The sequence below is a fragment of the Heloderma suspectum genome, chromosome 1, assembly GCF_057233095.1.
Source record: "Heloderma suspectum isolate Gila_16-S chromosome 1, 16-S_ref, whole genome shotgun sequence".
NCBI classification, from domain to species: Eukaryota; Metazoa; Chordata; class Lepidosauria; order Squamata; family Helodermatidae; genus Heloderma; species Heloderma suspectum.
In genome coordinates this window covers 336,800,904-336,826,569 of record NC_139458.1, presented here as the reverse complement: position 1 = coordinate 336,826,569, position 25,666 = coordinate 336,800,904, and the positions used below count along the sequence as shown (strand labels likewise).

General features: G+C 45.7%; 1 pseudogene; it reads left to right on the top strand.

Annotated features, from left to right (window-relative positions):
* Nucleotides 1-735: 735 nt before the first annotated feature.
* Nucleotides 736-19,666, top strand: LOC146359548 (pantetheinase-like; annotated as a pseudogene).
* The last annotated feature ends 6,000 nt before the right edge of the window (nucleotides 19,667-25,666 follow it).

Below are 25,666 nucleotides of genomic sequence, written 5' to 3'. Positions count from 1 at the left end.
CCGCCAAGTTCAGTGAGCAGGTCTGAATGAATGAATAAATGAATGAATACTGCACTTTACTTTCCCAATAGGGCTGAATGGTAGCTATTTACTTAGAGATGTCAAAAATCGGTTGGGGAAATATTTACAGGGGAGGCAGAACCTGTCTCATGCTCCTGTCCACCTCTGGGTCTGGGGAATGAAGGACATAACGTGCCTCTCATAACAATCTTACTGTTCGGAAAGTCTACAGGAAAAAGCAGTTGTGACTCTCATGATGAAATACAAAGTAAATTGTTTATTTCACTAGCATGATCCTTTGGACCTTGTGTTTACTTCCACATTCAGGGAGATCCCAGGCACTCTCTGCCACTCAAGTACTGGCCAAGAGGCCATACTGGCTTAATTTCAGGAACTCAACTATGTCCAGTTCCAGAAACGTGAACTTGTTCTACCTGTTCAAACGCATCTCATTCTGCCCTTAAGCGATTACTAGATTATGCTTGGTGTTTAGGTTTTGCATACTTCATTTTATGTGAATACATATCATGCACTTACACAAGCCTGTAGTACAAGGTGTACTGATGGTTAATGTTTGGCAGTCATCCATGTTACACAATCTTGCCTGCCCATCACTGAGTCTTGGTTTTGTGAAACAGGACTTCCCCTGAAATGAATAAATCACTCCTTACCCTGCTCTGTCCAAGGCAACCTCCTGGTTTTTCTCATCTTGCACAACAGCTGGACTCTGCAAGCATGCTTACCTTCCAGCTTCCTATTTATGCTTTATTTCTGACTGCAGTTGTCCTCAAGGCCTCTGCCTTGGACACCTGCATTGCTGCTGTCTACGAGCATGATGTGATACTATCAGGGGAGACCCCAAAATGTGTCACTCCAGAAGAGGCCTTGAGCCTGATGAACCAAAATCTGGACATCTTAGAAGGAGTCATCAAAGCAGCTGCTGATCAGGTACTGGAGACTGCTTAGAAGATACCCTTTAAGTACTGTATTTGTCCTTGGGGTGCCTGTGTTTGAGCTGATGTCTTCTTGTAGGGAGTCTGCATCATCGTGACACCTGAGGATGCAATTTATTGTTGGGTCTTCACATGACAAACGCTGTATTCTTATCTTGAGGATATACCAGATCCTCAAGTCAACTGGATTCCATGCAATGAGCCTAAAAGGTAATTTCGTACTTCCTTCATACCCAAACAGAAATACTGAAAAATTCATATTCAAAATAGAAACGCCCTGGGTTACGTAGTCAATGTAATGTACATCATGTATTCTAACTCAGCAACTTTTCAACACACCTATCTCTCTGTTGTTATGGTGAAGTAATAATGGATTTTCTTGTTGTTTTCAGTATACATACAGAATAGAGATTCCAGTATGTGTTAGTCATTGTGAATACAGAGTGGTGTTGATTCCTGGTTATTTAATTAAGAACAACTGCATAACACAGTTCACCTACTATAGCGCTCCCACAGCCCCCAAAAGACCTCTTTTGTGATTGTTTTCTTGCATTTTATTTAAGTGGGGCTGCAGTTAGGAAGTACTTTGATATTGCAATAAATGGGGAAGCCACTGCTTGCAAGGGATTCTTTGTGAAGGTCAGAGTTTCCATCTGTATCTGTAGTTTGCATATTGTTTGATTATTATGTTTTGTTTTGTTTTTTAAAAAAAACCCTTCTCAAATCCTAACTAAAGCTGGGATTTTAAGAATAGTTATCAGGAAGCATGCTGCCACATATAACACACTGGGTGAGATTTACTTCTACATAAACACATTTCAGAGCAGATTGCAGATTTCCTGCGATAGCAAACATTAAATGCTGGAGTGAAGAAACCTCACGATTTTAGAGTTCTGTAAATATTGTTTGTATCTGATTCATCTTGTAAGCAACACTAAATCTGTTTGCCCAAATTTATCCCAGTAGGTGGCAGCATAGGGACACTTTTTCCCCAATCATTATTTCCCTAGTAGTTGGACTTCCATGTTTTTTAAAAGCCAAGTTCACCAACCCATAATATGCATGAAACTTGTTATAGCCCTATACAATTAAACAGTACTACCAAACAAACATAAACATAACAGTGGTCATTGTATAAATACACTGACTGGTAGCCATCAAATATACTATATAGCTTTGCATTATTTGTTCTAAGTTGGCCTGATCTGGATCATGACACATGAGGAGGGAAGGTTTAAACCTTCGCCCACCTGCTCACCTTATGTATCAGCCAATGCGTCTAACTTACCTGTTTTGTATTTCTTTTATTCTGTCCCCCGCCTGGCAAGAATGGCTATGATCAGATCTGTAATTGTGCATTCTTCTTTAATCTACCACATTCTGAAGGTATACGTTCACATAAATGCCAGCATCCATTGTTTCCTCCCTTCTGAATGGAATTTGTCTTGGTTATTCCATTCTTCCTCTCAAAATTAGGTTTGGATTAAATCCAGTGCAAGTAAGACTCAGCTGCATGGCAAAGAACTACTCCATCTATGTGGTTGCCAACATGGGGGACAAGAAACCATGCTACTCCAGTGATCCAAAGTGCCCCAGTGATGGTCGCTATCAATACAACACAGATGTTGTTTATGATTCGGAAGGGAAATTTGTGGCACGTTATCACAAAGTAAGCATTATTTTCTCATGGGATTTGAAGTGATTCCTCTAAAGAAACAGGGGAGCTAATGTAAATTCATATTGCTGTATTTGAGCTAGAAGAAAAATGTCCTCCCAGTTTTCCTACCCAAATAAGAGTCAGATCTACACTCCCCTGAGACCAAGAAGCCTCACATGAATGGAGAGTTGAACTGAGGGACCCACAGCATGCATGCATTGCTCTATGCCAGGAGTGGGCAACGCGGGGCTCCCAGGCTGCATGTGGCCCCCTCGTCTGCTTTTGTGGCCCCACCTGCCCCCATTACTGCTGTTTAATTTGCTGCCACAGCAGCGGTAGCAAAAGAAAAGTGGCCACTTTTGAAGAAAACAAGAAGTGCAGGGAGTCCATGCCTTGTTTATAAGCAAATCACACTTCCCAGGAGTGTGATTCTGCTTGTAAACAAGGCAAGTGCTCACCTTGTTTTCTTCAAAAATCACCACTTCTTTTGCTAGCACCACAGCAGAAAATGTGGTAGGGGTGGGGTATGGCCCCCTCACCCCTGGAAGTTGCTCACCCTTGCTTTATGCATACGGCTGGCCCGCCATTGATATCAGAAAGGAAGTCCTTCAGGCAGAGAAGCTCTGGATTGCCCACAGGAGATCACTGGCAGGAATATGCCTTCGTTGAAGGAAGAATGGCAATTCTTTAAGTTCCAAAATCCGTATTAGGGCCAGCCCTTGATTAGGCCAAGCCAAAGGTCATAAAACAGCATGCAGTCTTTCAAGTTCTCTGTAACTCTTAATCAGGCTCCATGTTAAAAAAAAGAAGCCTAACTGTGGAAGGTGGGAATCGGCTGGTGTTGAAGACTGCATTTACTTGCAGTCTTAAGATGGAATGTGGGAAGAGGTTGCCGACATTCAAATTAGCCTGGAATGGGTACTGTGATGGTTTCTGGTTGCATCTAGGACTGTTCCTAGGAGTGCTGGAATGAAGAAACGAATAGTGGTTGAGCTCCTTTTTTGAAGATATAGAATCCAGGTGTTACCCAGATCTGGTTTTGTCCTAATAACTTTATTTGTAAAGTAAGAATTGCTTTCACAACTTTGTAAAGAAAAGCCAGGACATATACAATTTTGCCTAAGATAAGAGACAACAGCAACAAAAACGTTTTCCTTTCTTCATTGTGTAATTTTCTTCCACTGATATACATTTTTTTCCTCTCTTATAAACAGCACAACCTTTTTGTGTCTGAAATCTACTTTAATAATGCCAAGGACCCACAGTATGTTAACTTCAATACCCCCTTTGGGAAGCTTGGTGTTTTCACTTGCGCCGATATGTTTTATTTTCGGGAACCTGCCATATCACTAGTGGAAAAGTTCAACGTGGACACTGTCCTCTTTCCAACTGCTTGGACGAATACACCACCACTTCTTTCTGCTATTCAGTACTACTCGCCCTGGGCTATGGGAATGTGCGTCAATCTCCTTGCAGCTAATATACACAAGCCCCGATGGGATCTTACTGGTAACAACAACTTTGAATTACTATGCTTAGGTCCAGATCAGGCACAGGAGGGCACAACTAGAAAGTGGGGTGGGGAGGGAGGAATTGCACAGAGAGGCATGATTAATCTATGAAATGCTGGTGAAAATGCTGGATTTCTCCTGTGATTTTTGTTCAGGGATCAACCTGATAAAAGAACCTCTAATGTTGAAGTCATCGTTATGAGCTCTTTGCATGCACCTCTGAAGTCAGGCAACAGACATGAGATGACTTTGCAAGCAACACATTATTTGGGTTAACAAGTGATCGGAGGCTGATTACTGTCTGTGTCTTCAAAGTGCCACCTTTATAAGAAGACTTTGGGTGATTTTACACATGACACTATAATGTGCCTTTACACTTTTCTCATGCTGTTTGCATGCATGTGGGAATATTAGTGCTGGACAGATTGTGGAAGAACACCTTTTTTTTTTAAGTACACTCTTAACATTTAAATGCAGTTATACCATTTAAGCCTGGGACTTTACCTTTCTTTAAGCCTGTAATTAAGTTAATAACTGTTTCCGGGGTTACAGGGGGCCATGCTTGCTGGTTTACCAGGTCCGATGGACCCACATCTATCTCTGTCCCTACTACATAAAACAGCTTTCGAAAGTGATGCACTGATGGGGGATAAACTTTGCAGAGGACTTGGCTTGTGATGTTGATTTATCAGCCTCCAGAATGTTGTTCTATCTTTAGACTTTAGGGCTGACCCCAGCTCCACCCACTGGGAAAGGAAGTACTCCCTTTTTTCTTTTTAATTAGTTTTAAACAATCCGCGTTGCTCAGGATACAAAACTGGAAGGGGGTAGTTGCCCTTCGTCCAAGCATATTATGAGCTTTGTATAGTTTTTTCTTTTGTAGCTTACAGTCTGAATCAAACCATGGTTTTGAAGAGGTTTCAAGGCCTAATAACAGTCGTGGGGTGCAGAATAACAAGGGTTCCAGCTCTGTAGTCATATCCTGGAAAAGGTCGATTTTAGCTTCTACAATATGACCATATGTTATTAGATCATATAGACATCTCATTTTATTGGAAGCAAGTATTTGTCCTAATTCTTGTTGATCCACATTTTTCCATTGAATCCTTATTCTGGCACTCCTGAGTGGGCTTCTGATTCTAGTCCTGGCTTCCCCTCTCCTCATGGAATTATGAATGTCTATTGCTAACCTCACTGGTTGGTGGTCCTGCTCTGGATAAGAACCAATTGAGAAGTGCCTGACCTTGTCTAGGCAACCCCCTGAAATCAGAATGTAATCGATCGCACTTGCCCCCCAGTGACTGAAGAAGGTAAAGTCACCCCCAAGATCTTTAGAGGTTAAACCATTTAACGGGATTAAACCTGTCTCCCTTATCAGCGAGCAAAGATAATGACCATGACTATTTACTGAGCAGTCTTTGGACTGTCTTGTGGGTAAATCCCAAGCTGGACTCCACTTGTCCAACCCCTCTTCATTATTTTGGTCCAGATCCCAAGATCCCAAGATGGCCCAAACATTTCAAATGGACTAATTAGTTTGGGAGGACAAAAGTTTGATGACTCATAACCATAACCAAAGGAGCAAGGCCTTTCCTATCCTGGAGGTGTATAGGAAGAGGAAAACAACAGGAAGAAGTTTATAGAATGAGGAAAACAATGTTACTGGGTTACATCCGATGTTACACAAGTGGACCTCTGTTCACAAAGTGGGGACTTTTCCTTCTCCTCCTCTCCCATACAGCCCCTGTGTGCCCCCCCCCCAAATCTGCCCTGGAGAGTCCCTTAACCCTCTGAAGCAGATTTGGGGGTTGCACAGGGGGCTCCAACAGGGAAGCTGGTGGACAGGCACAGTTGGATACAACCTGGTGTCCACATTGGGTCTGCTCAGTCCATACTGGTGCCTCAGTCTATGCATTGCAGATAGGAGGAACAAGTGCGGCTGAATGAGGAAAGTGCAGTTCACCCCACCCTGTTCTTGATTCTGAGACAGAAATTGCCTGCAGCATGTGGTTAAGCACACTTATAGCTACTTTGTCCTGGAACAATGGTTCCTTAAGCACTCTTGCGGCATGCCTGCTCTGCACTTGTGCTTAGGTTGGTGAGAGTGCTAGTAGCTGGATGGTGCTCCCTTTCTTCTGCAGCTAGACTAGCTTTCTGGCAGATGGTCTAGTCTTTCCAGACCTACATGGAGTTGCCAGGGATTGAACTTGGGACCTTCTGCATGCAGAGCAGATGAGCCACCTTGGATTTCCTATGTCCAAACCTGTCAGGGTTGGAACTGAGCCCATAGAGCCCCAAAGCAGCTCTGATTCTGAGGAAGAGCTACAACCCGTGGGAAAGGAGCCCGCTCGTCTCTCAGAGGTGCAGCTGCAGGGAGAGCCCCCCCCCCCAGTTCACATTCCTGAGAGAGATAGTGACCCTGGCAGCGAAAGAGTGGGAGATCGGTTGTTGCTAGACGCAAGGTGCCCGCACAGAGAGAGGCGTGAGGTGGAGGGCGCCGAGAGGAGGCACTCAGCCCGCTTGGCACTACGGCAACGGCTGCGCCCTGATGCCCCATGGGTAAGGGCGGGAGCCTCCCCTCCTACCCCATAAGTTTCAGAGCTTTTCCCGCCCTTCTCCAAACGGGGACCAACTGTGTACATGGAGCTTAGGTTACTCTGCTATGATACACTATGCAGTTCCTTGCTTAGTCACTGGCAATTAGCATCTGAAAGAGTCATGAGGTTGTAAAGGAATAAAGCCTTGGAAAGAATCCCTTTTGTCTGTGTCTTGTTTTGGCAACTGGAGGGGACTTTAAGAGGCAGCTAGGGCACTGCTGACAAAACCCAATGCTCATTTTTATGCTTCAGCTTCTAGCATCTTATGCTTCTAGCTTCTTTCTCGTTCTTCAAGTTCTACCATAAGACCAAAGAGGTGAGCTCTCGGGAAGCTTCCTTGTAGGTGTGCCATAATTCTTACTTCACTCGGGCAGATAGATACAGTTATTATGATCAAAAATCAGCATATATAAAATGTACCATAATTACAATAATTACACACAGTGTACATAATTATACAGAAATTCAAAACAACTAATGTGACCCCGGTGTATTAGCTGTATGGCATATTACTGTTTTACCAAACATTTGCAGTAAACTGCTGCACAAAGCTGGCCACCTTATCTGTAATCTGGGAGTCCTGATCAGAAAGAAGAACAAAAGATAAAATTCATTTGATCTGCCTGGAATTTTTTGTAAAATAGGTGCAATAAAAACATAACGAATATCTCGGTAAAAGAAACAATATAATAGCACATGCCCAACAGCTTCCACTTGCCCTCCATCATAGGGGCATGTGTGTTCACGGTAGGGGTGTCCGGATTTTGTGAAGTCCATCCCGTGTGTGTTCTGTGGACTGTGCGGTGTCATTCGTTCCAGTGTCCATTCACAGATGGATTCGACTGTTTTCTCCATTATGCGGAAAAATACACAAATAATTCCATAAGATGGTTCACATCAATTTAAGTAATTTACATCACTATGTAACATTTAGTGCATTGTCCCGCATTCCATTCAACATTTCCCCACATATACAGTATTTTCCAGCATGGCATATGTCTCAGCAGAAACGTGTGTATTTTCCTATGAATAAATCTGCGTAAATTTCAGGAAAGTAAAAGAAAATTCCAAAAGTCTACAGACTCCGTGTGGCCTGAGGAGGCTGGTCCACAGCAGATTCTGCAGGTCAGATGCTTAGAAATCCAAACTCAGTTTAGCCCATCTCAAATTTCTCTAGCATCCCTAATTCATGGTACAGCCCCTTCTGATAACTTCCCTCCAAACGCATGAATGGTAAAACATTAAAAATAGCTAATATAAAAACTTTTCTACATGTGGGAATTATTAAATTAGTCAAACAATGTGTAGGCACAAGTACTTTATTATCAGAAAAGGTATATTTTGTGACAGAGCTTAAATGGATCTGTAGTTCTGTATCCCATATTCGTTGCTTAATAGCTACTTTGGCTTTAGAATATCCAAGGGCTATTAAACTGCCATGTGTAAACTCATAAGACAGTAATTTCTCTGTCGGCACCCTTCTCCATGTGGACTGAAAAGTGTCTGTTAGGGTCAACGGAGCCGATCTTATAGGCAGAAAGACAAGTTTGAGCCAAAAGTTTATCACACAAATCCATGCATGGGCCTCCATAGAAATTAAGCTCGCCTCCAGTCTCAGGGCCACATTAGAGATGCAACATAGAACTGCACAAATAGCTCTTAGGAATTTAGTTTGAAGGACTTCAAAAGGCCCATAAGTATCCTAAATTCACATCTGGGACCCATACAACATCTGAGGCTGCAAATACCTGAATAGCCAAGGGCATACAGTGTCCTCCTTTAGTATGGAAGAATTTAAATAAAGCCGCAGTACTCCTCTGTGCGTTTGCTGTAGCATTTTTTATTTGGACTTTCCAGGATCTGGTAGAGTGGAAAACTACTCCGAGATACGTATAGCTTGTTACCTATTTATTGGGATTACCAGTGATCTGCCATCTACGTATAGCCCTCCTTCTAGTAAAGACCATTATTTTAGTCTTCTTATAGTTAATAGTTAGAAGTTCATTGTTACAATAGGTGGCCAGGGCTCTTCATAGTCGTCTCAGGCCAATACTTGTCTGAGGTAGTAGCATGCATCAGCAGGATAAAGAAGGATTGACAGAGATCTTGTGTCCAGTTTAGGGGGATGCAAACTAGTGTTGGCTAAACTCTTAACCATCGGATTAATGTAAAAATTAAATAATGTGGGATCAAAAATACAACCCTGTTTTACTCCACTGGCACAGAGTCAGAGAGGCACCCAGCAGAATCACAGCGTACCTTCAGAGAGAAATGAATCCTTAAACTGGCCTCATCCCAATCTCTTTTGTCACCTACAGGGAGTGGCATCTTTGCACCTGATGGCCCCAAGGTGTATTACTTCGATATGGAAATGCAGAATGGCAAACTCCTGGTTGTGGAACTTGGATGTTCACCCTCGACTTTCCCCCACGTATCCTCCCCCTGTCAACTGGAGCCTATATGCTTCAAGCATCAAGCATTTGTCACCAGAGAGCCCGGTGTTTATTGGAAGCGTCTATTTTGATAATTTCACTTTCACGGAACTATCACAAGAAGCAGGAAACTACACCGTCTGCCAGAAAGGTCTCTGCTGCCATTTGAGCTACAGGATGGTGGCAAAGCGAGACGATGAAGTTTACACATTGGGTGCTTTTGATGGGCTTCATGTAATTGAAGGAAAGTACTACATGCAGGTAAAAGATTTAGTGAGCTGGGATGGGCGAGTTGTGGAATGTTATTCCTGTGTAGAACAGCGTCTGACTTCCTCATTCGAACCCTTCGTGCTTTTATTGTGGCAAAGCCATTGAAGAAACAGGAGCAGAACCACCGTCAGGGGTAGCCATAATTGGGCACCTGCCGAGGGCCTGCACCCTAGCAAGGGCCCACTGACAAGAGTCCCGTGGAGTTGCTCCTCCTCCTTGCCATGGCAACCTGCTTGTTCACCTGCCTCTCACTCTGGCCCAGACAACGGTGATGGGGAGAAGAAGGAGCAGCAAATGCCGCTGCCTTCTTGCCCACTGGCAAGCAAGTGGTAGCTATGATGGGAAAGAGAATGAGGAGCAATAGCAGCTGGTGACAATGGCAATGAGAAGGTAGACTCACTGAGGCAGGGGCTAATTAAGGGTGTTTAACCCAATGGCCCTCAAAATCCTGGAACCAGCACTGAGAGGGAGGATACCTTGTCTCCTCAAGCTTTCTCAGCAACGTAGTCAGAACCATCATAGGAGATTATTACTGAAGACAACTGTATGATATCTTTCATAGGACACCTCCTTCTTTGGAAGATTAGGCCACAGACAGGGGTAATATATTAATGCCATGATATTATTTGCAAAATTAATATGATTCTGAAAATACCTGCTTAGGTGATAAATCGGTTGAAGAGCCCCTTTACACCAGGGGTGGGGAACGTCTTTCAGACCAAGGGCCTAAATCAATTTTGGAAATGCTCTCAAGGGCCACATTCCCATGGTGGGTGGGGGCCAAAGGCGAAAAGGGAAAAGTCTGAAGGGAAAAGGGGTGGAGCCAAAAACACAAAAATGGCAGCATATTTTATCTTACAGTCCTTACTGCCAGTAACTAAGCCTTAGGAGAGGCATTTCAACCTCTGAGAATAGGGAAAAAAACTGCACAAAGCTGGGAAACCACCAAATGATCAGCGATCAGGTGAGAGGAGGTGAGCCAGTGGAAAAGGGTGCAGCCACAAGAAAGGATTGTGACCATCTGGGGGACCCTAGAGGGTCAGATTAGGATACCAAGAGGGCCAGATTTGGCCCCCACACCTGAGGTTCCCCTCCCCTGCTTCACACAGTGACACTGTGTGGCTTTCTTGTTGAACGTCATATTCCATGCTGGGTTTGTTTGCTTTTGAATCAAGCAAAGTGCCATGCAAATGCTAAGTACTCTTTCAGCATACCATAGAATTGTTTAAGTATGTACAAAATGTACAAGTTTTATATAGCACTGTAAAATAATTCCTGTCGATTCTCACTGAGGCCGCAAACACACACACACACACACACACACACACACATATCTTAGTACTGTGGAATGAATAGTCTGCTATTTATTCAAACACTCCACAGTTACCTCAATTATCTTTTGGCAATTTTATCTCAAAATAATAGTTACTTAAGTCTTATTAGTATTTAAAAAACTACTATGTCACTTTAAGAATTGGTGCTGAGGTTTGTTTGTTTTCCTTTTCCCTCCTCATCCCCTTTCCCTTTAGTGATGTGACTTTTTGTAAGTGTGCAAGTAGCGACTCTTGTTTTATTGATCTTTTGTAAGCTGCTGTTTTTGGAGGAACAGCAGGGTAAAAGTGCTTTAAAGAAATAAATGGGTGGGGTCAGTGTATGACTCTTCCAAATCCCAGTGGCACCAGTGTATAGCTTATGGGCAAGCATTTCCTTCATTCTGTGAAGAGGAGGCTATTTTTCTCATCAATATGGATGACTGCGGGGTGAAATCCCATGGCCATTTAGATAGCCATAGGATTTTTCAGTTTATGGGAACAAAGCTCGGAGCTCCGTTCCCAGAAACCCAACTCTGCTGCTCCTCCCCCATGGCCTCATAGGAGGCATGGTTTGTCCCTGGCTCTGTGCTCGGAAGAGCAGTGTGGAGCGACTGAAAAGGGGGCATTCCTGGGGGCAGAGAGAGGACTGCAGAAGCACTGGTACGATGCTTCCTATATGCCATCTGGCCTCCCCCACCCCACTCTGCAGACCCTGGTTAGACAGCCAAAATCAGCTGTGTAGCTGCAAATGCAGGGTGGCTGGAGTGCAGAGGAGAGGATCCCCTCCATGCTCTGCCCACCCTGCACTGGATAGTTGACCGCCTCTGGATTCGGAGGCAGACTACTATGCCCACACGATTCCGTGCCCTCTGTTCCATAAATGTCTTTCTTCTCCCTCTTTCCATAGGTATGCACACTACTCAAGCGTAACAGCACAGACCTGAAATCGTGTGGGCAGCGAGTAGATACTGCTCGTACAAAGTTCGATTCCTTTTCCTTCTGTGGGACGTTTAACACTAGTTATGTATTTCCCGAAGTCTTGCTCACCAAGACTCAACTGGCTCCTGGAGAATTTCAGCTAAGGAAAGTAAAAGGTGATTGCAAACTGCTATCCTAGATCTTGAATGATTCATTGTTGTCTTTATTTTCATACCCGTTTTCATGCGAACATGCTTCGCCATGTACAGTTTTTTACCTACACTTTCTGTCCCCCAGGTATTGACTGATGGACGTCTGGTAAGCAACCACTGCTTATCAAAGCCAGTCTTATCTGTGACCCTTTTTGGAAGATGGTTTGAAAAAGACCCTCCACATCTACTGTAACATCTTCATGAAATTGTCCTTAACTGCATCATTTGCTTTTCACATGATGAGTGTTCTCAAAGGCTCATCCCGTTGCTGAATTTTTATGTCTGTTTTCCTGAACTCTGTGGGGGTTGTACAGCAGAAGCAGAAATGAACAGTATCGTTATTCCAGTGTAGGACAAACCAGGCTGCTTGTTTCAGGAGCGCTCAGTGGAGACTGATGGCTCCAAGATCAATGGGGCGGTGAATCAGCTCCAGGTTTTGGTCCAAACCAGTCAGAGAACTCCAAGGCTCACTCAAAAGTAAGTGTGGTGTATGTAAAACAATGGATCACTTTTGAGCAATGTAAATTGCAGGCATGGGAGACCCAAACCGGATACAGACTGCAGTGGGGTGCAAGGGGTTAAAGCAGGGGATGGTGTGGGGAGGCAATGTTGTAGTTAGTGAATTCGTGGAAATTTTGACCATATCTATCCTTAGAGTCTCTGTAGCGCACAATGCAGTTTCCTGTGATTTCTTCCCTTGCTCCTCTCTCTCTCTCTCTCTCTCTCTCTCTCTCTCTCTCTCTCTGTCTTACCTCCACCATTGCTGGGAGCAATGTGTGTTTTTGTGTGTGTTTTTCTCCTGCTGGTGTAATAGAGCACGAAATGGACTGAACAAACTTTTGAAACTCTACGCTGTACCTGCCTTTTATGTGCAAGAATACTGGTGAGTAAAACTTTTTCCTTTTCTTCACTAAAGAAGGGCGTGGTCTCCTTTATTATTCTAAGATAGCCGATGTGCACGTGGGACTGGTAAAACACTCATTCTGGGGGTGGGGGGGCCCTTTGTTCTCTGCTAATTGCCATTCTAACAGGAAGCATTATTACTAAATAATCCCATTTTAAAATCTCCACTCCTTCACACTACACACGCCATGGGAGGAGTAGATGGGAATTCAAGAGAATGTGTTTTTAAACTGCGTCGGGGTCAGAAGACGCCTCTGTGTAGACTGGGACCTGTGATGGCTGGTCAGGTCGTACACTCAGAAGCAGGAGGTGTGCTGTGTGCAGCTGCTTCTTGGTGTCCTGGTCTTTCTCAGAGTTCTGCTGGTTTGGGGGCATCTTAAGTGCTCTTCTTTCCCAAGTATTTACACGATGTGGAAAAACATACTTCTTGACTATGTGTCCTGGTCCGTACATTAATTGGGCTCTTCTTATCGATGCTAAAGAACAAGACTTTCTCTCACAGGTCTTGTCAGTCCTAAAGGGAATCAACCCTGACTGCTCATTGGAAGGACAGATACTGAAGCTGAAGCTCCAATATTTTGGCCACCTAATGCGAAGAGAAAACTCCCTGGAAAAGACCCTGATGCTGGGAAGGATTGAAGGCAAAAGGAGAAGGGGACGGCAGAGGATGAGGTGGCTAGATAGCATCACCGATGCAATGAATATGGACTTGAGCACACTCCAGGAGAGAGCGGAGGACAGGAAGGCCTGGCGTGCTGTGGTCCATGGGGTCACGAAGAGTCGGACACGACTGAATGACTGAACAACAACAACTCATCCGACCTTTGCTTCAGGCTCTAGGCTTATCTTGGAGGTTCCTTTGTTCATTGTTCTCTTCTTCCAAAGTCCACTGATCAACTGCATCTCATTGTTCATGTCTCCCTGGGGCAGCTCTGCACATACACACACCTTGGTTTTCCCCAGTTCTTTGGTCATTCCTTTCCCTGGTAACGTGGCATGTTTCTTCGGGTAACTCTCTTCAATCATACTTCAGGAACCCTGTAACCCCCCAAAAGGGGGTCATTATATGATTTTATGCAACAGGGGTAACAGGTGGTGGGCAGCAGAAGTGGCTGAAGTGGGAGGGAGGAGTATTAGTGAAATAGCATTATCTTGAAAGAGCATGAAAGAGCATTATAGCACTATAATTCTATAGGACCCATTTAAAATACTACTTGAATAAATAAACATCTGCTGTTATCACAAACACTTCTGCTCCCAGACACTTTGTTTTTTTTCATAGTTAGCAATTTCTTAATAACATTTTTCAACTGCACATAAGTATGTTGGTGGGCTTTGGTTGTTGACATGTCCTGGCCAGGGCCAGCTGAAGACATTTTGCGGCCTGAGGCAGAAGAGCGAATCCTCTCTCCTCCCCCGCAAGTCACGGTGCACAATATCAAAAAGCCACAGTTAAGTTACTTTGACATTTGAGGCCAGGCGACGAAAGCTTATTATCCTATAATAAATGTGTGAGTCTCCAAGATGCCACAAGACGCTTTGTGGCTTTTGAACACAAAGAGGTCCCTGTGCTTCTTCACATCTGTTCACCTTTCTCTAGCAAGCGCAAACCCCTGCTGTCCAGGAGGACCACGGCACGCACCCACCAGAGCCTGGCTGCCTCGTGGATCATGCAACCGGCGGGTGCAGCCCAGAAAGATGCTTTCAGAGCCAAGGAGATCCAGACACACTCAAGTCAAGCCAAACCACACTACACACACTCGTACTACCTTGCTCTTAGTCCAGACATTGCTGCTCAGATTCCATTTTGCTGCAGCACCACTTCTGTCCCCCTGACCCAGATAAGGGGCCTGGGCCAGCTTGGAAGAAGCAGAGGTAAGGAAGGCCTCTGGCACTCCATGGAACAAGTCAGCAGCCAGGGCACCCGCCCTCCCCGTTGCCAGGAGCCTCGCTGCCCACAATGGCAAAGTGTAGCAATTGGTTGGGCACCTCTCTCTGCACGATCAGGCACCAACCTGCAATGGTGCTGGCTAAGCAATCTTGCACGCTGGATGTAATAATCTTATAGCCCCCTTTATATCTTAAAATTCATCATTTCACTTCAAATGGCAGGTATACCTTCCACACTGCACAGTGGTTACATTCCTGATGCTATAACCATAATAATAATATTTTTTAAAGATTTCACATATGTGGAGAGTTTCACATTTTAATGTGTAACCCTACACCTGTTTAGAAAGAAAAAAGTCCTACAACTCTCAGCATGCCCCAGCCAGACATGCCAGCCAGGTGATTTTAGGAGTTGTAGGATGTTTTTCCTATCTAAACATGCATAGGATTGTGCCTTTAACTCATCGTGTCACACTAGCATGACTAGTGGAATAAAGTAGAATTTCCTTCTGCTGCCCTGATGCTGAACACATTTACTTAGGAGTAAGCACCATTTCATTACAGAAAAGGATAATATATATTTCAATTAAACATTTAAAAATAAGCATCTGTGATCACGTACAGAGTTTTCCCAAGGAAAACCTGACTGGTTCACTGTTGTGATTTTTTGATTGGGACAGAAATGCAGCTATGCAAGATTGAAGCACTCTGTATATGTTTAGGGGTACTAATCATTACTGTACTTATTATAGTCTTTACATATATAGCTAAACATCCCATGATATCCTGCTGTTCTATTTCTGCAATACCTTCATCTGTATCCTCTTCTCCTGCCTTTTCTCCACCCTCCCTTCTTTTTCAGGCTGTAATCCTATGCATATTTTCCTCAGAGTAAGTCCTATGGAACTCAGTGGAACTTACTTCTGAGTAGGCATAGTTAGGATTGTGCTGCAACTGTTTTTAAGATAACAGAAGACACACGCGCGCGTGCGCACACACACACGTGCGAGCACACACACACGTGCGCACGCACACGCGTGCACGCACACGCCATGTTTACCAAAGGAACTACTTGCTCATTACTGCATCATATTTGCTTGAAAAAACGTGGGGGGGGCACAGCCTAAAATAAGCAGGGACAGATAGGAATTGTTTTAGCACTCCTGTGATACTGCACACCTGAAGCTGGATGCAGAAAAGCGCTGCTGAATCCTCTTTACTCTGGAAGGGCCTAGGTGCACTGCCATTTTTTAAAATTCTTCTTCCCCTTTCAGATTCCAGAAGCCACTCTGGGAGAGGAGAGACCAAGGGCTTCTTCACACAGGGCTTTTATCCCGCTATTGAGATTGCTCACTCACGGAAGTTTGCGGGTCCTTTAGACCAGCGGTCCCCCACCTTTTGAGGACCAGGGCCCAGTCCGTGGAAGACCATTTTTCCACAGACGGGGGGGGGATGGGACCGGGCCGCAGTGGGGGTGTGGGAACCCCCTTTACCTTGGGTCCACGGGGGGGATCCATCCCCCCCTCCGAATCCTCGTCGGCTCTGGACTTGCCGCGGAGCTGCCGTCCGGCTCCGGACTTCCGGCCACTGGGATGCAAATGGTGTCCGCGTAGCAGACGCCATTTGCATCCCTGTTCTTTGTAGTAATAGGCTATTACTGCAAAGAACAGGCTCCAGCTGGGGGCGGACTTCTGGCCGCTGGGACGCAAATGGTGTCTGCGTAGCGGATGCCATTTATGTCCCTGTTCTTTGCAGTAATAGGCTATCACTGCAAAGAATAGGGCCGGAGCCGGCTGGCAGCTCTGCGGACTCGCCGCAGAGTGGAGCCGGCCAGGGCCAGCGAGGATTCCGGGGTGGGGGGAAGGGACAGATCTCCTCCCCCCTGTGGACCCAAGGCAAGGGGGGTTCCCACACCCCTACTGCGGCCCGGTCTCTAACAGGCCACAGACCAGTACCGGTCCGCGGCCCAGGGTTGGGGACCCCTGCTTTAGACGATGTTGTTAACCTCCAGGGCGTCTCCTGCACTAAATGACCCTTATTCTGTTTTTAAATAGATTGGAGATAATGAGCGAGATCAATGAAACGTAGGGAAGATTCAGATAAGGGGGAGAAGAAGGGGGGAAGAGGAGGGGGGAAAGGAAGCGCGTGTAAAGGGAATCTGTTGTGATCCTGCATTTAAAACGGAAGCAGAAAGCCCCCTTTTAAATGTGGCTCTTTAGGCTTAAGTTCACTTTCGTCTCCAAGTTTGCTTCAACCTCTTCTTTTCTCTCCTGGATCCTGCTGGAGTCTGAAGTTTGGGGTGGGGTGGGGATTGCAACCTCAGGTAACGGCAGCAGTTCCTGAGTGACTGAGGAGAGAAGACACATGCTCTACACAGCAGCCTCTCTCTCTCTCTCTGTCTGTCCAATCTCACCCTAGCAGCAGGGGCTGCAGGGCTGGTTGTGATGGGAGGGCAGCAGCATAGTACGGGAGAAGGCCCCTATCCGTTGCTCCTTCACCATCTGTTGCAGGAGTCTCACTTTGCATAATGAATAGACCAGCTCTGGACATGGCCAGTAATCAGGTAATCATGCTTAAATACGTTTATTTATTTGTTTGTTGCATTGATATCCCACCCTTTTTCCTCTTGCAAGGAACCCAAGGTGGCTTACGTTATCCTCCTCCTCTTCATTTTATCCTTGCAACAACAACCCTGTGAGGTAGGTTGGGCTGAGAGTCTATGACTGGCCCAAAGTCACCCAGTGAGCTTCCATGGCCGAGTGGGGACTAGAACCCAGATCTCCCAGCTCCCAGTCCAACACTCCCAGTAAAAAACACTTTTTTAGAACGGGATTAACTTTTGAAAGGTTAGATATGAATTGACTTCTTTTATTATTTTACTGTTACTTGCTTTGTTAATTCTAGGGATGTACGAAACCCCTACCTGGCTCCGTACCAGTCAATCCGCAGTGGGGGGGAGGCGCTCCATCTCTCCCCCCGGAATCCTCCCTGGCCGGCTCTGCTCTGCTGCAGCTCCGCAGAACCGCCGGCCAGGGCCCGCTGCAGCCAGAGTTTCGGCCACTGCGGCCGCAAATGGCAGCCGTTGTAGAGGCTGCCATTTGCGTCCTTGTAGTAAGCTGTGATAGGCTACGTAAGTATTTACGCAGCCTATCACAGCAAAAGGCAGGGACGCAAATGGCGGCCGCTATGCCATTTGCGTGGCTGCTCTTTGCCATGATAGGCTACGTAAGTATTTATGTAGCCTATCACAAACAAAGGTAGCCACGCAAATGGTGGCTGCTACGACAGCCACCATTTGTGGCCGCAGCAGCCTGGCAGCAGCTGGGAGACCAGCTGGAGCTGCCGCCACCGCATCCACTGCCAGGTAAGCTCCGTCCTGGGGGGAATCCGCAGGGTGGTGGGGGCGGGGGAGGCTGTTCTGCCACAGATTCTGGGGGGCCGGATTCTTTAGAATTCTTTCTCACTGGAGTCTGTGGTGGAATTCTCTGACATCCCTAGTTAATTCAATAATTAAGAACTGAGCTGTACTGTTTAAAATAAAGGAACAATGCCATAGCGACATTATATTTAAGGAGTGAAACATTGACCTTTTCCAGCGGTGATGATGATGGTGGTGCTAAGCTAACAGTGCTGGAAAAAACCCCACATATAACCGATACCTTATACCTAGGGACCTTATAACTTACAAGGGTCGATACCTAGCATGCTTACAGTTATTAATAGTAACAGGACAGCATTAACTACTAGCTATGACTTTAAAGTAAGGTGTAGCTTAACCCCTGGAGATACAGAAGAGTATCTAACATGCTAAGAACCATCCACACCTGTAGGGTGCTTCCCTTCCTTGTTTTCTTTTTCTTTTCTTCAAATAATGTTTTCTGCAGTTCAAGAAAAGATAGAAGAAGCTTCAGGAAAATACAGAAAGAGAACAGAAGGATGCTGGCGTTGTTCGGATGCCCCACAAAAAGTGAATAAATAAATGAGGCAGGGTGATTCCACATTAAAAGCCTAGTGTGGAAGAAGCACCCTGAGAAGCAAACTGGCAGCCAGGGTTTCTGTTGTGTCTTTCCATCCCTCGTTAGGTAAAAAGTGGGTGTTATGTGCTCCTTCATTTCCATGCCATCTGTTTGTCAGTTCCTTAGCCTGAGACTCTCACAATGGTTCGCACTCACAAGCATGAGCGGTATGTGCCTGCCCATCACTCCGAAATGGTGGCCGGAGCGAAGATGGTCCACCCCCAAGACCTCCCCCTCCCCGGCTCTTGGGCACTTGAGTCCAAAAGCAACAGTTGCGAAGATACAAAGCTGCAAAAATGTGCAAAAGTGGGATTAAATAACTGAAGACGCCTCTCTGTGCCTCTGTAACTATGCAGCTGTGAAGGGATGGGTGGAGAAAAGGGGCATCACAGAGCAATGTAGGCACTACGCACACCTACAACATGCCACCGCAAAATGTGAAGTCGCTTCCAGGAAGAGACAGAAACCTGCAGCAAACCCCCCAAATCGCAGCAAAATGCCACCTCGGAAATCCGCAGTTTCCGGGAGGAAACCATGGATGGCTGCGAAGTGGCGACTACGTCATCTATCCCAAGGGACCTCGACTCGCAGCCACCCCAGAGTAAAAGGCTTGCATAGATGGGGCCCAGGAGGACTTGCAAAGTGGGAATGTGTTCTTTTGAGGCAAGTGTGACCCCATCCAGGGCAGGGCATTCCCTGCTTCTCTGGTCAAAGGGCCACCCATCATCAGTAACTCTGCCTTGTCTGGAATGAGTCTGTTCACCCATCACTGACTCCAAGCAATCATTCTGGGATGAGATAGCCACACTGGATAGAAACATAAAAGAGAGTTGGGTATCATCAGTGTATTGATGGTGCCTTAATCACAACAATAAAACCCAGGTAACCTCTTTCAGGATAGTTGGCACCCTGGGGTGCATCAGAGCCGGATTTGGGTTTTTGTGCTCCTGCCATTGCAGGAACAATGCCCACATATCTCATGCACGAGGCTTGAGCAAACATTTTGATCCCAAGCATCATGTGCAATGCTGGGTGGTAAACCGGACGCTGCAAATACATGCACATGCATGCACACATGCACACACATCCATGACATGTGTAAACATACAGGTGTGGCAGGGGAGCCAAATCTTCTCTTGAGTCAAGACAGTTGGTGTCTTGACTCAAGGGAAGTGAGCAGATGAGCAGGGAGCAGATGCTAAAAAGCATGGAAGTTAGATGCAGGACAATCCCTCAGGAGGAATGGTGACCTTCCAGCACCACCTTCTGGAATCTCCCAGTGATACAGAAATGCAGTGTCTCCTAACCAACATGTTTGATCCAAAGCAGGTGTGGAGAACCTCAGGCCCAGGGGCCAAATCTGCCCCTCCAGGTTTCCTGGGTTGGCCCCACCCCCTTCCCCTAATTACCAAGCATTTGTTGGTTTCCTGGATTTCGCACAGTTCTTCCCCCATTCAAAAAGGTTGAAATGCCTCTCCTAAGGCTTAGCCACTGGCAGGAAGAGCTTTAACTGAAAAGGTGCTGGCATTTTTTGGTACTTTTAATTCTAGAAGGACCCCTTGGTCAACACTACCAGAAGTGCTGAGAGATCCAGGAAAAGTCAAATGGTTACCCTCCTGCAACACCCACCCCCTCACCCCTCTCCTCCAGTGAAAAATCATTAATCAGGGCAACTAAGGTGGTCTCAACCCCAAATTCCAGCTGTGAATAAATCAGATTGTCAGAAGCAGCAGGAGCTGTTTGGCCAATGCCTCTTCAACCACTTGGTCTATGTCTAAATATTTTGTTTCTAGTTACAGAAATCAAACAATATCGTCATTCATTGACATTTCAATTCTACCTGGTATATAAATAATAATCATTTACTTGTTCTATACTCCATAATTCATTACGCACATATCTTAATTGCTAGATCACCCACTGACACACCAAGTTCCATGTCAACATGTCAACGAGGGAGCCTTGTTTTCTGCGATCGATGCTGTCCAGAGCCTTGCGTATGCTGACGGAGGTGTGCGCCCATGTTCTTCTACCACATTCACAAATTGAATACGTTTCATCCATACGCCTTCAAACTTGTCTGTCTTTGATTGCCTCGAGCTGTCCTTAACATTTGTGTCAATTTCTCTAGGTAAGCGATCTGCCCTACTCTCTGGTACCAGCTTTCAATATGATGCTTTTTACACTCCTAACATTTCGCTATCAACCAATTTGCTGCTAGCAGTAAATGGCTCACTAATTCCTTTCTTTGCAGACCAACATCTAATCCAATTATTAATGTACACCCACTTGGTCTATGAAGGAAACATCAGACCTCGATCTGCAGTTCTCCAAACCATGAGGATCTTGGAAGGCTTTCTCCACGCATGCCCTGCCCCCCCCTGGAACAGCATTAGGGCCAAACTTCCCTCAGCTGAGAAGGGACGCAGCCCTTCTTTAAGGCAGCATTTCTGGTAAGCAATGCACTGAGCTCCAACGTTCCCTGACTTTTCAGCACCAGCCAGGATGGACAAGGGCTGAGGGGATGCCCAGGTTTGGTGTCAGTGGTTGCCATAGTGCTGGGCCCCTACGCTGGCAGTTATCTCATTGCTGACTGGTGTCAAACTGAAGGCTGACCCTGGTTCTTGGCGGAAGTGGCCAACAGCTGTTCCTGCTCCTCTTCTCCCGTTCTGGGCTTGCTTAGAGCAGCCAGGAGAGGGCAGGGCTGAGCAGCCTGTGCTGACCTGGCGAAAGGCTCCTGCACGAGCGTGTCCTTCCTTCTTGGCTAGTGCAGGCCCCCCTTCCACGTGGACATTTTGATAGGCCCCCGCAGCTCCCTTAGGGAGCTCTAGGGATGCACTACGGCAGGCACTGTGCCTCAGGATGCCAGCAGGCATGGCTTCACTCAGGTAGGGTGGGGGCAATGTGTCTGACAGCTCTGAAAGTGTGCTTGAGGGCTTTGCTGTATCAACCTAGAGGCTATTCTAACCCATGCAAAGCCGGGTCCATTTGCTAGTAAATGAGTAAAACAAATGGGAGATACGTGCCCATGTATCTAGTCTGGCCCTTACCGTTTGGTTTTGGAATGCTTGGCGTTATAAAAATGGCTTTGCTTTGAGAAGAGGATGACCAAAATTTATAGTCGGAACAGTGCATGTATCCCTGCCATGCTTGCTTGGTTTATTCTTGCGCGAGTCTTAATCTGTTCCCTATTTGCCCTTGAGCCCACTGTACTTTCTGCTCCATGGCCAACCTCCTTTTCACCACGATCCACTGCTTTCAGCTGCTGTTCTGGATGGACTGAACCCCGAGTTCTGCAGTCCAGCTGTTCTGTTTACTGTTGCCAGTGATGCATACCCAGGAATTGCTTAAGTCATAGAGACTTACCCTGAGGGCCTGATCATGCACAGCTTCCGTCTGCACGTTGATACCTCGATTGAAAACTAGGTGCCATTCCAGCCAGCAGTCACACCATGGGCTCCCTTCACCATCCAGTGCCACCCTGCCCATGCAGAGGAAAAAAAGGAAACCTAAGTTCTTTGAAGACATCATTCCGCAGTTCATGTGGAAGGGGAGATCTCCTATTTGGGGGAGGGAGTGATTTGCTTTCCCTCTCCCCTTCCCCAATAGTTTTTGTGTAAGTTTGTATGAAAATACACAAGTCGTTAGAGGCGCCCCGCCGGGTAAGAAACCTGAAAAGTTTCTGAAGGATATACATGCAGTCTAATTTAGAATTACTATCATTTATTTTCATGTCACCAGTGTCAGCAGCAGGGGAACATGGGTGGGAAGGTGCTATTGCACTCATGTCCTGCTTGTGGCTTTCCTATGGGCATTTGCTTGGCCACTGTGTCAACAGAATACTAGACTAGATGGATCTTGGTCTGATGCAGCATGGCTCTTCTTATGTTCTTAAACAGAAAACGCCTCTGAGCATGTGCAGAATGCTTTTCTTTCACCACTGAGCACTTACATTCTCCCCCTACCAATTCTATTCCCCTCCATGCAACCATCCCTCCTCACCCTACTGACCTCCAACAACTCTTCATAAAAACAGATGTCTTGTTTTGTGCAACTGCTCTCTACCTCCTCCTTGTTATGCACAAGCTCTCATTATATCTTCCTCCCCATAACTTCATTTGTGCCAAGACTTGGCACACCAGGATTCAGCCAATGAGTCTGTTTTCAAAACTAGGGCTAAGTTATGGAGAAACTCTGAGCATGTACTAAGTGCCTTTCCCTCACCACTGAAGCTAGAGTTCATGCAAAATGAAAAACACACACACAAATGACAAAACATGCATAGGACTGAGCTGAAAGGGTAGTCAATTCATTAGATGGAATTAGGTAGGCACTGTATTAAGCCTGTAGTACCATGCTCACAACTCAGGACTTATTTCTGAGTAAACATGCAGAACATCAGGGTGCAAACCTCCCTCCAAAGGTAACCTGTGCTGAAATCCTATACACACTTTCCTGAGGGTAAGCCTCATTTAACATAATGGGGCTTCTGAGTAGGCATAAATAGGCTTGTATAAATGAGCAGTATTTATTTCCCCTCCACTTAAAAAACAAACCCCAAACTCCTATTTTTATTAAAGCTTTCTGGTCATAGGAACATAGGAAGCTGGCTTATACCGAGTTAGACCCTGGGTCCATCTAGCCCAGTATTGTTGACACTGACTGGCAGCAGCAGCTCTCCAAAGTTTCAGGCAGGATTCTTTCGTAGCCCTACCTGGAGATGCTGGGGATTGAACCTGCGACCTTCTGCATGCCAAGCATGTGCTCTGCCACTGAGCTACAGCCCTTCCTATTGCTGGATAATGGCAGCTGACAAACAAAACAGCCCTAGATTTGTTCCTCTGAAACCATGTGAACCCACTCTTCTCAAAGACTTCAGTGAGGAGAAGCAGAAAAACCAGCCCTCTTGTCTGTTTGTATGAAGCCAAATACCGTTCAGAACTTCTCTTGCCTGCTGAAGAGAATTCTCTTTAAAAATTCCCCAAGATGCACTCTGGGTGGAATAAAGAAGAGAAAGAAAGAAAGAAAGAAAGAAGAAAAGAAGACTGGTGATTGGAAATGCGGGGGGGGGGGGAGAGAATTCCCTAAGCCGAGTGGATCCTTTCAGAGAGGTAGTGCTTCAGAGGAATTTAGGAGGCTGTGCAGGGTTTGCAAGGATTGCACGTACTTAAATGAACTTTCTGAGGTGAGGTGGTGGAGGGCTTTTTCTAGCTTTTTAAAAACTGTAGACCCTGTTTAAAAGCCTTAGCAATACCTTGATCATGATGCCACATAGTCCTAACCCTCCTTTTGGAATAATTTGAGTCCTACAGCTATTTAGGAGAAATTAAAGTGGAGGGGGAGAAAGAAGTTTGTAGAGGCTGATGGGATTCTTTGCTGTACTGAGGCTACTAAACTTCTGCAGAAACCAAAGGTTCCAGTTCGGGGCAGTGAAATCAGATGCTGAGTGAAATACCCGTATTTCACATGGAGCTCTTTCTTCCCTTCCTTCCCCCTCTTCAAAATTTCATTGCAGGCAAGCTCCCAACACTGGGCACGTAAGAGAAGAAAAGAAAAGAAAAGAAAAGAAAAGAAAAGAAAAAAGTAGGGGGAGAGAGGTTTTTGGCACCTCAACATCAACAACAACCACAACAACAACAACAGCTAAAAACACCCTACACCAGAGAATAGGGATAGTGACCTCCTAATGCTCACCTTAGTTTTCATTCCTACTATAATGTTCTCCACAAATTCAAAACTTTGGTTCACCCCCAGGGAGTAATACTAGCTTGTCATTGATTATGCTGGATCGATACAGGCATGCACTCAGAAACGCCATGGGATGTGGGCTAATCTTTCCCATGGTCCCAGTGATGCTACTGTCTGGAGAAGAAGGGTTGGCCCCCTCTTAGCTGTGTCCCAGGTTGCAGGCCATTTGCGTTGTCCTATGCAGGTCACCAAGAACCAAGCCAACCTCTGTCTACACAGATCTGCCCTAGAGGTCATGGGCATGTGAAATTTCCATGGAACGTCCAGTAAGCTATTGCTCCATCTAACAGGAAACTCAGCTGGTGAGTGCCAATAGGACCGGAGCCAAAAAGAAGCCACCGAGAGCCAAGACCGAGGTATCCCCATACTCAGGGGTTGCGAAAGGACAACAAATAGGGTGCAAGTGCACAACAAATATGTGGGTTGTAGGTTGCAAAAGTACACCAAATCTTTAGACTATATTTTAAAAATAAAGCCTACAGGAGTAACCGTTCCCCACAAACTGCCAAATGACAACTGTGAACATTGTCAGTAGCCCTGCCCAGAATGCTGAATGTCAGTTGGAAAAGGAAAACCAGAATGAGACAGGAGGGGTGGAATGGAATATCCCGGAGTACAGCAGGACTGGCTGGCTGGCACTGTAAACATGAAAACTGCTCTTAGGAAGTGAAGTTACCCAGCAGCATTGTGCTGCAGGCGCCACTTGTCTTCATATAATTCTGTTCATTGCTTGCATATTTTCTCCATATCTTCCATTTCCTCAGATTGAAACCAATTTCATTGAATCATAGATTCCAAAGAAATTATCTCAGTATTTTTCACTGGACTGCTTAGAGCAGTACCGCATACTTATTTTTGAGCGAGGTGCATAAATTCTCCTTGCACAGTGCTTTCCTTACCAATTAGAGTTCCATATCCTCCCACTTGAAATCACCGGATAAATTCTTCGTGTATGTTTCATTTTCAATGGATCATAGCAACATGAAATGCACCTTTTCGTTTGCATGGCCACTAGACATGCAAAATCTCATTCTGTGCAGTTCACCTTCTGTATAAAACAAAGAAGCATGTGAATCATTTGGGTTGAATCTAAGGGTCTACTGTAAATAAGACTAACATTGGCTATAACCCATTCTTTAGAGAGGGGGGAAAGCCCCCCACCTACCCACAAAATGACCCAGTGAGGACTGAACATGCTCAGTGGCCACAGAATGCTGAGTGTCTGTTTGGGGGGGGGGGCATGGAA